The sequence below is a fragment of the Armigeres subalbatus genome, unplaced genomic scaffold (genome assembly GCF_024139115.2).
Source record: "Armigeres subalbatus isolate Guangzhou_Male unplaced genomic scaffold, GZ_Asu_2 Contig207, whole genome shotgun sequence".
Lineage (NCBI taxonomy): Eukaryota > Metazoa > Arthropoda > Insecta > Diptera > Culicidae > Armigeres > Armigeres subalbatus.
The window spans coordinates 731,469-737,930 of record NW_026942913.1 but is presented as its reverse complement, the minus strand read 5'-3'; the positions used below and the strand labels follow the sequence as shown (position 1 = coordinate 737,930).

General features: G+C 38.7%; 1 long non-coding RNA gene across 1 annotated transcript; it reads left to right on the top strand.

Annotated features, from left to right (window-relative positions):
- The first annotated feature begins 3,075 nt into the window (after positions 1–3,075).
- LOC134203716 (uncharacterized) lies at positions 3,076–4,085 on the top strand. The gene is made up of 3 exons (XR_009977681.1): positions 3,076–3,431; positions 3,488–3,663; positions 3,785–4,085. It is a non-coding gene; the product is annotated as an uncharacterized LOC134203716 (long non-coding RNA).
- Positions 4,086–6,462: the final 2,377 nt, after the last annotated feature.

Below are 6,462 nucleotides of genomic sequence, written 5' to 3'. Positions count from 1 at the left end.
CGATAATGGCGGCTTGTTGGTGTGAAAAAATCAATCGGTCACTGTAGCATTTGACACTAGCTGGAGGAAAACTCACCGGCGAAAAGGCCTTTTTTCCCTTCCCCTCTCCCAGGAACGCCAATGAGCTTTCCTCCTTTTTTCACACCAACAAGCCGCCATTACCGAGCGTGGAAAGCTGGATATATCAAGCGAAATGTTTTATTCCTGCTCCTTAGAAAAATCAGGAAAAGTTATAAATAGGCCTTTTCACGAGACGTTTAAAAACAGCTGATTTTACTGTCAATTGACTGTTCTACTATGAAAGTAACAGCTTCGGGGTTGTGCGCCTGCTCAGCGGTTGAAAACAAGTGCAGTCTCGGCAGTGTCACATGAAAAGGCCTATGAAAGAGACAGCTTCGGGTTTGCGCGGCCTGTTCGGCCTGTCTCGTCGGCAGTGTCATATGAAAAGGCCTATTCAAAGCAGAAGGGCGAATAATAAAAAGTGAAGCGAGAAACTAAGATAATCTCAGCAAAATAATAATCCAAAAGTCGTGAAAGCGGTTTCCATTCTGGTGATCAATCTATAGAAGAATAATTTCGAATATATTCAAGGATCCCGGATCAGTTCCACAATTTTATTTATAATAGTGCAATCCTGCTAGTACTCACCAGAGTTTACAGTGATTTTGATTTAGCCCCTTGTGGGCGGCTTGAGACATCACCATACAGCAGACAAAAACAGAACCGTTTCGACAAAAGCACAACAATCTGCACTTTAGGGATTGGGACCAGTGCCAGCCGAAATCGTTTGAACGAACAACTGGTACTAACAGCAGAATCGTAGGATGAATAGGTCACGGTAGTGAAAAACGCAAGTATCGAGTGATAGTGATGAAGACGGTTTCACTGAATTCGACAAAGAAAGCATCCGTTGTGAGAATGGATGTTTGGGCTCGCCCAAATTCGATCGCATTCGATTACCGCTTTTCTGATCCGGAACGTTAATCAAGGGTTTGTAGCAGTACCCTCTCGAAGCCATTGCCACCAAACCCACCGGTGGAGGGAGATTCTGCGGTTGCGCCAGGAAGGACTTGCGGTAACCGTTATGTAAAACAAATTTTTATCTCTCGGGTACTTATTCAAAAGGGTCTATGTGATTTTGTAAACAAAGATTCTTACGTCGATTTGTCCAATCGGACGGTACGCCCACGCAAACCAACACCACCAACAGGAAGCCGAAGCCTCCTTACGTGGAAATGTTATCAGATTGGAGAAATCAACGTTTGATTCATTATTTACAAAATCACATTTAAATTTCCATTGTATAATTTCAAACGTTCGTGTATGAAATAAATTAGATTTAGATTTAAAATTGCAGCGTGTTCGTTTATTTTTGCGTTTATTTTCATGCTCCAAATATGTGCATCGAAATAAACTTAAACTGACAAAATATTATCTTCCGTGAAAGCAAATATTTGACGCAGGCCCAAACTTAACGCACTTTCATATCTTTTAATTAATAGTATTTTCTCCAAACATATATAAAAAAATCAAGCTATAGATTGCTTTATTTCTAGACCAACATTGAAAAGGGCGTAACAGCCAAAATTTGCTGCTTTATATTCCTCGTCTACATATTTACATAAATGTATACGTAGACAAAGAACGGGAAGAATATGTTTGCTGCTTTATATTCCTCGTCTACATATTTACATAAATGTATACGTAGACAAAGAACGGGAAGAATATGTTTTTACATGTACGCCCTTTTTAAATGTTGGTCTAAATGTACCCTCTTGCCGAATAAAATATACTCAATAGTTGAAAACGAAAATAGAGGACTAGCGAAGTTGAATTTTTCTCGTAATCCGTATGTTAAACCTAACTACGCTAGTACGCTAATTAGACTAGCTCATCACTAGCGATGTAAACTTTAACATACACACAGAAAAAAAAAATCTCGGGTACTTATTCAAAAGGACGTATGTGATTTTGTAAACAAAGATTCAAACGTCGCTTTGTCCAATCTGATAGCACTCCCACGCAAATCATCACCACATACAAGAAGGGGAAGCCTTTGGCTACCTGTTGGTTGTGTTGGTTTGCGTGGGAGTGCCATCAGATTGGACAAATCGACGTTCGAATCTTTGTTTACAAAATCACATACGTCCTTTTGAATAAGTACCCGAGAAATTGTGTTTTCAACAACATTGCGCTTTCATTTAAAAAGTTGGACAGTTTTGGTAATATTGAGTAATGAAACTTATACTGTAAGTACACATTTTTTAATTTGAAAGTTTTTTGCTGAACAAAAAATTGTAATTTTGAAAGTCAATATTTTTCAAAAGACAGATCGAAAATTTTCAAATAGTTTGCAAATATTCCTGAAGTTTGGCAACCCTGGCTAGAAATAAAAATGCTGTCCAATGAGCAGCTCGAAGTAGCTCGAAGTTGTTCCTGTCACGCTCATGCCCGTTTGTTGTCAAAAACAAGGGCCTCATACGCCTGTCACTGGCGAACAACCCAGGTAACCATTAGCACTATATTTCGCCTTTTCGGCTATATAGGGCTATTACAGAGCCAGTATAAAGCTTGTTAGTTCTGTGCTAGCATTATAGTCGCACGTACGGCTTATTTAAAGGCTTACGGTTACCTGGGAAAGCTCGTGTACTCTGCATCGAAGCTTAGAACCGGTGTTAGGGCGCAATCGTTAATGTAAGCATTTTTATATTCGGTTAGTTACTGCAAATAAATTCTTTTTCGAGTCCCTATAATTAAGCAGGTATCTCAAGCATACCACATCGTTATATTGCTGCATGATTGAGTTTTTAATTTTGATAAAATATCGAAAACAAAAGTGTGCATAAAAATTGCCTCGCCATAACAAAAAAATGGTAGAGAATTAACACTGTTGTTTACACTTTAGAACCAAATCCAGATGTCGCACATGTTGGGGTAGGGATTCAGTGCTCCACCTTCTCCCCCTGGTCAAAAAAGAACGAGCAGGACGGGAACAACTTCGAGCTACTTCGAGCTGCTCATTGGACAGCACTAAAATCTATCTGGCATCTAACGAACTGTCAACTAGTTAATAAATCGTACCTGAGAAATCGTACCAGCTTCCCAAACAAATTATTTTGGATCCACGCCAAGTTTTCTGCTCGGTTTCCTATCGTATCGAAAACTTCATCCGCATAGCCCGCATAACCATTAACACAATAATAAGTTAGAGATTTTCTCCGGTAAATTGGTGTGGTTGGTGAGATGGCCCATCACATCCTGGCATACAACAGAAACAAAACAAAATTATTCGTGCAGATTCTCCCGGCATCCGTCGTGCTAAGGACAGTGAATGAACTTCGGAATGAACTAAAAAGACTCTCTGCGTGTTTGACGACAATCGAGTATTCTAATATGCTGGCATTTCCGCTAGTATGGAGGTGTATTCATCGGTAAGTCTACGCTTTCAATAGTTTTGAAATCTAACTGATAAGTGTTATATTTTCAGCTTCAAAACAAGTTTCCGTTCTAATTTTTGGACCGGTTACGCAGATCGGTGACGCAACCCTTTAAACCTGCTGCAAGGTGCCGAGTATCAGCGTTTCTAGATACAGGATAAACCATTTTCCTTCTACGATATTGATCGGTTGCCGCAGGAGCACCAGACACTCCTCATTTGTTAGGGTAAACATTATAATATGTAGACTTTCTTGATGATTATTTTAAGCAACCCACTCTGCAAAAGCAGAAGAATCACAAAGTACCTACCCATCATGATCAAATCAATTTGCTTGTATTCTTTCAGGTGATGCTGGAGAAGGTATGAAACAATACAGACGGCACGGCGTAAACGAAATCCGGCTTTTCGAATCAAAGCTACGCCGACGGATACAATACTAAAACAGAACGGAACCAGCTCGGAAGCAACCAGCACAGGAAACATCTACAGAAGCGAAGCTTTGCCGTCCGGGTAGAAAAATGCACTTCGAAGTTCCAACTGAAGGGGCCCTTTGTAGGATTGAAATTCTAATTTGGTCTGACTTACTATTTCTGTGCAGGAGAAAACTCTCCTGAATAAATATATGTTTTGGTTGCTTATTGGACATGGAAAATGGGACTTTTTCGCTGTTCGTGCAGTTCCATTTAATTTCACTATACTTGGATTTAAGCTCGGATTCAAGTATAATGAAATTAAATGGAACAGTACGGATTTGTTTCATTCATTAATCAATTTGATTATTTAAAAAAAACTGTGAAACTAAATACTCCCATAACTTTTATTTTGAAATCAACAATATTCAATCTAAATAGCGAAAAACACACTTAATTTTGAGAAGAAAACTTGTAATTTGGTTATCGTGAAACAAGATTATTTCATTGGTAAATTTAACAGTCGATTACTTTCTACTGAAAATCACCAACTCAAATTCTTAATTTTATCAACGATTCTTTTAATTTTATCAACGATTTTTTTTGTGTGTACGGATCGCGAGAAAAATCCAAGTTCGAGTCCACCATTGATTGAGTATATGGACACATTATGCGTCAATTTTTCGCTTCTTTATTAACAGTGCTTAAAATCGAATGATTAGTTTTTCGCGCCAAATTACACCCGATTCTGTTTTTATACGGCCGTGTAAAAAAAATCCCATACAAAATTTTTGTAAAGTTGCTCCATTTTGCATTTTGCATAAATAAATAAATAAATAAATAAATAGAGTATTATGAGTGAGCATCATGCGTCGGGCATGGATTTATTATTTAAGCTACAGTGTGGTTCAGTGTGTATTAATAGTTTTGAGTCATCTTTATTAATACAATGTGATCGCGTAGCTCCTATTTTTTAAGCTATCAGTCTTGTCACTTTTGCCAATCAGTAGCTTCAACGTTATTCTAAAAAATTTCATCTACAGGTTGCTTTGTATGCATCATATATAGTTTATAAAGTAAACCAGAGAAAATTGTGTGTTTAGTTTAAGGGGGATCAGTACAAAAGGCCGAATCACAAAAGGCCGAACCACAGAAGGCCGAATCACAAAAGGCCGAAAATGTTCTACCATACCACAAAAGGCCGAAAACCCAGAAGGCCGAACCACGAAAGGCCGAATGATACAAAAGGCCGAATCTCAAAAGGCCGAATCATTACAAAAAGTTTCAATCTTTCAATTAAGAGAACTTGGAATATTGACAAATTTACGTTTACTTATATTATGCTGCCCTATTAAGAAAAACTTGTCCACGTGTTTTGCAACTACTAGCAGCGATCTTAATCAATCTTATTCAGTTGAGGTATTTAACGTCAGTTCAACGTCGAAGCTCAATCTTTCAATTGAAAGAAGTTGTATGAGAGTGTTTACAGATTCAATTTGATTCCTTATATATTGCATAATAGATCAATCTTCATTGCAGTAATGAAAGCATGAACATACGGATAAATATTATCACTTTGAAGTAACTGAGTAATCCAAGAGCTCTCTTTTTTCTTCCTTTGCTGACGTAGTATTCATTATCAGTAGTATTGGGAAAAGTTAAATTCCCAAATCTAATGCAAGAGCCCGAGTTAAATTCCACCGGATTCATGGCTCACAGAATCGAATTGCCGATTTGCATCAATGTAGGAGTTGTGCGCTTCATGATGCATGGTTGAGCATTGTGCTAATGATGCGCACTAAACTCATGATCTAATTGCGACATCAGAAGCTAAACAAAATAGACTTTTTTTCAATTATTATGCTTTTGACCAAAAGCTGTATAACTTGCAGTAACGCGGTGTTCCTCAATGCGTATCATTTTTCCTAATTTAAAAGAAACTGACTTCACAAGACTTCACTGAGAAATCACAAAATAATCCGAATATTCTTAATTATTTTAAGTATTTGAAGAAATAAAGTCTGAATAAAATCGGCAGACCAACAAAGTGGACCGGAGCGAGCGCGCGCTCCGGTCCACTTTGTTGGTCTGTTGATTTTATTCGGCCTTTGTGATTCGGCCTTTTGTGGTTTCGGCTTTTTGTGATTCGGCCTTATATGCTTTCGGCCTTTTGTGGTTTCGGCCTTTTGTGCATTCGGCCTTTTTCGCTTTCGGCCTTTTGTAATTCGGCCATTCGTGATTCGGCCTTTTGTGATTCGGCCTTTCGTAGTAGACCCGTTTAAGGTCACTCCTGACGGAATCCAAGTTCCAAAGTGCTCGCGTTTTCGGGGGCACACCACTCGATTCAGAGGCGGCGCACAACTGTCATTTTTGTTGATTTAGCTTTGCTGCGTCGCAGCATGCGTGAAATAATAAAAATGACAGTTGTGCGTTGCTTCTGTATCGAGTGCCCCCCGAAAACGCGAGCACTTTTAAACTTGGACTCCGTCAGGAGTGACCTTAACATGCAAATACAACAGACCATGACCAGACCAAATACAACATGCCAACAGATAATGCTAACATGAATACCTGTTTTTGCAGTATTCTTCTATGTGGCTGTCCATATACCAC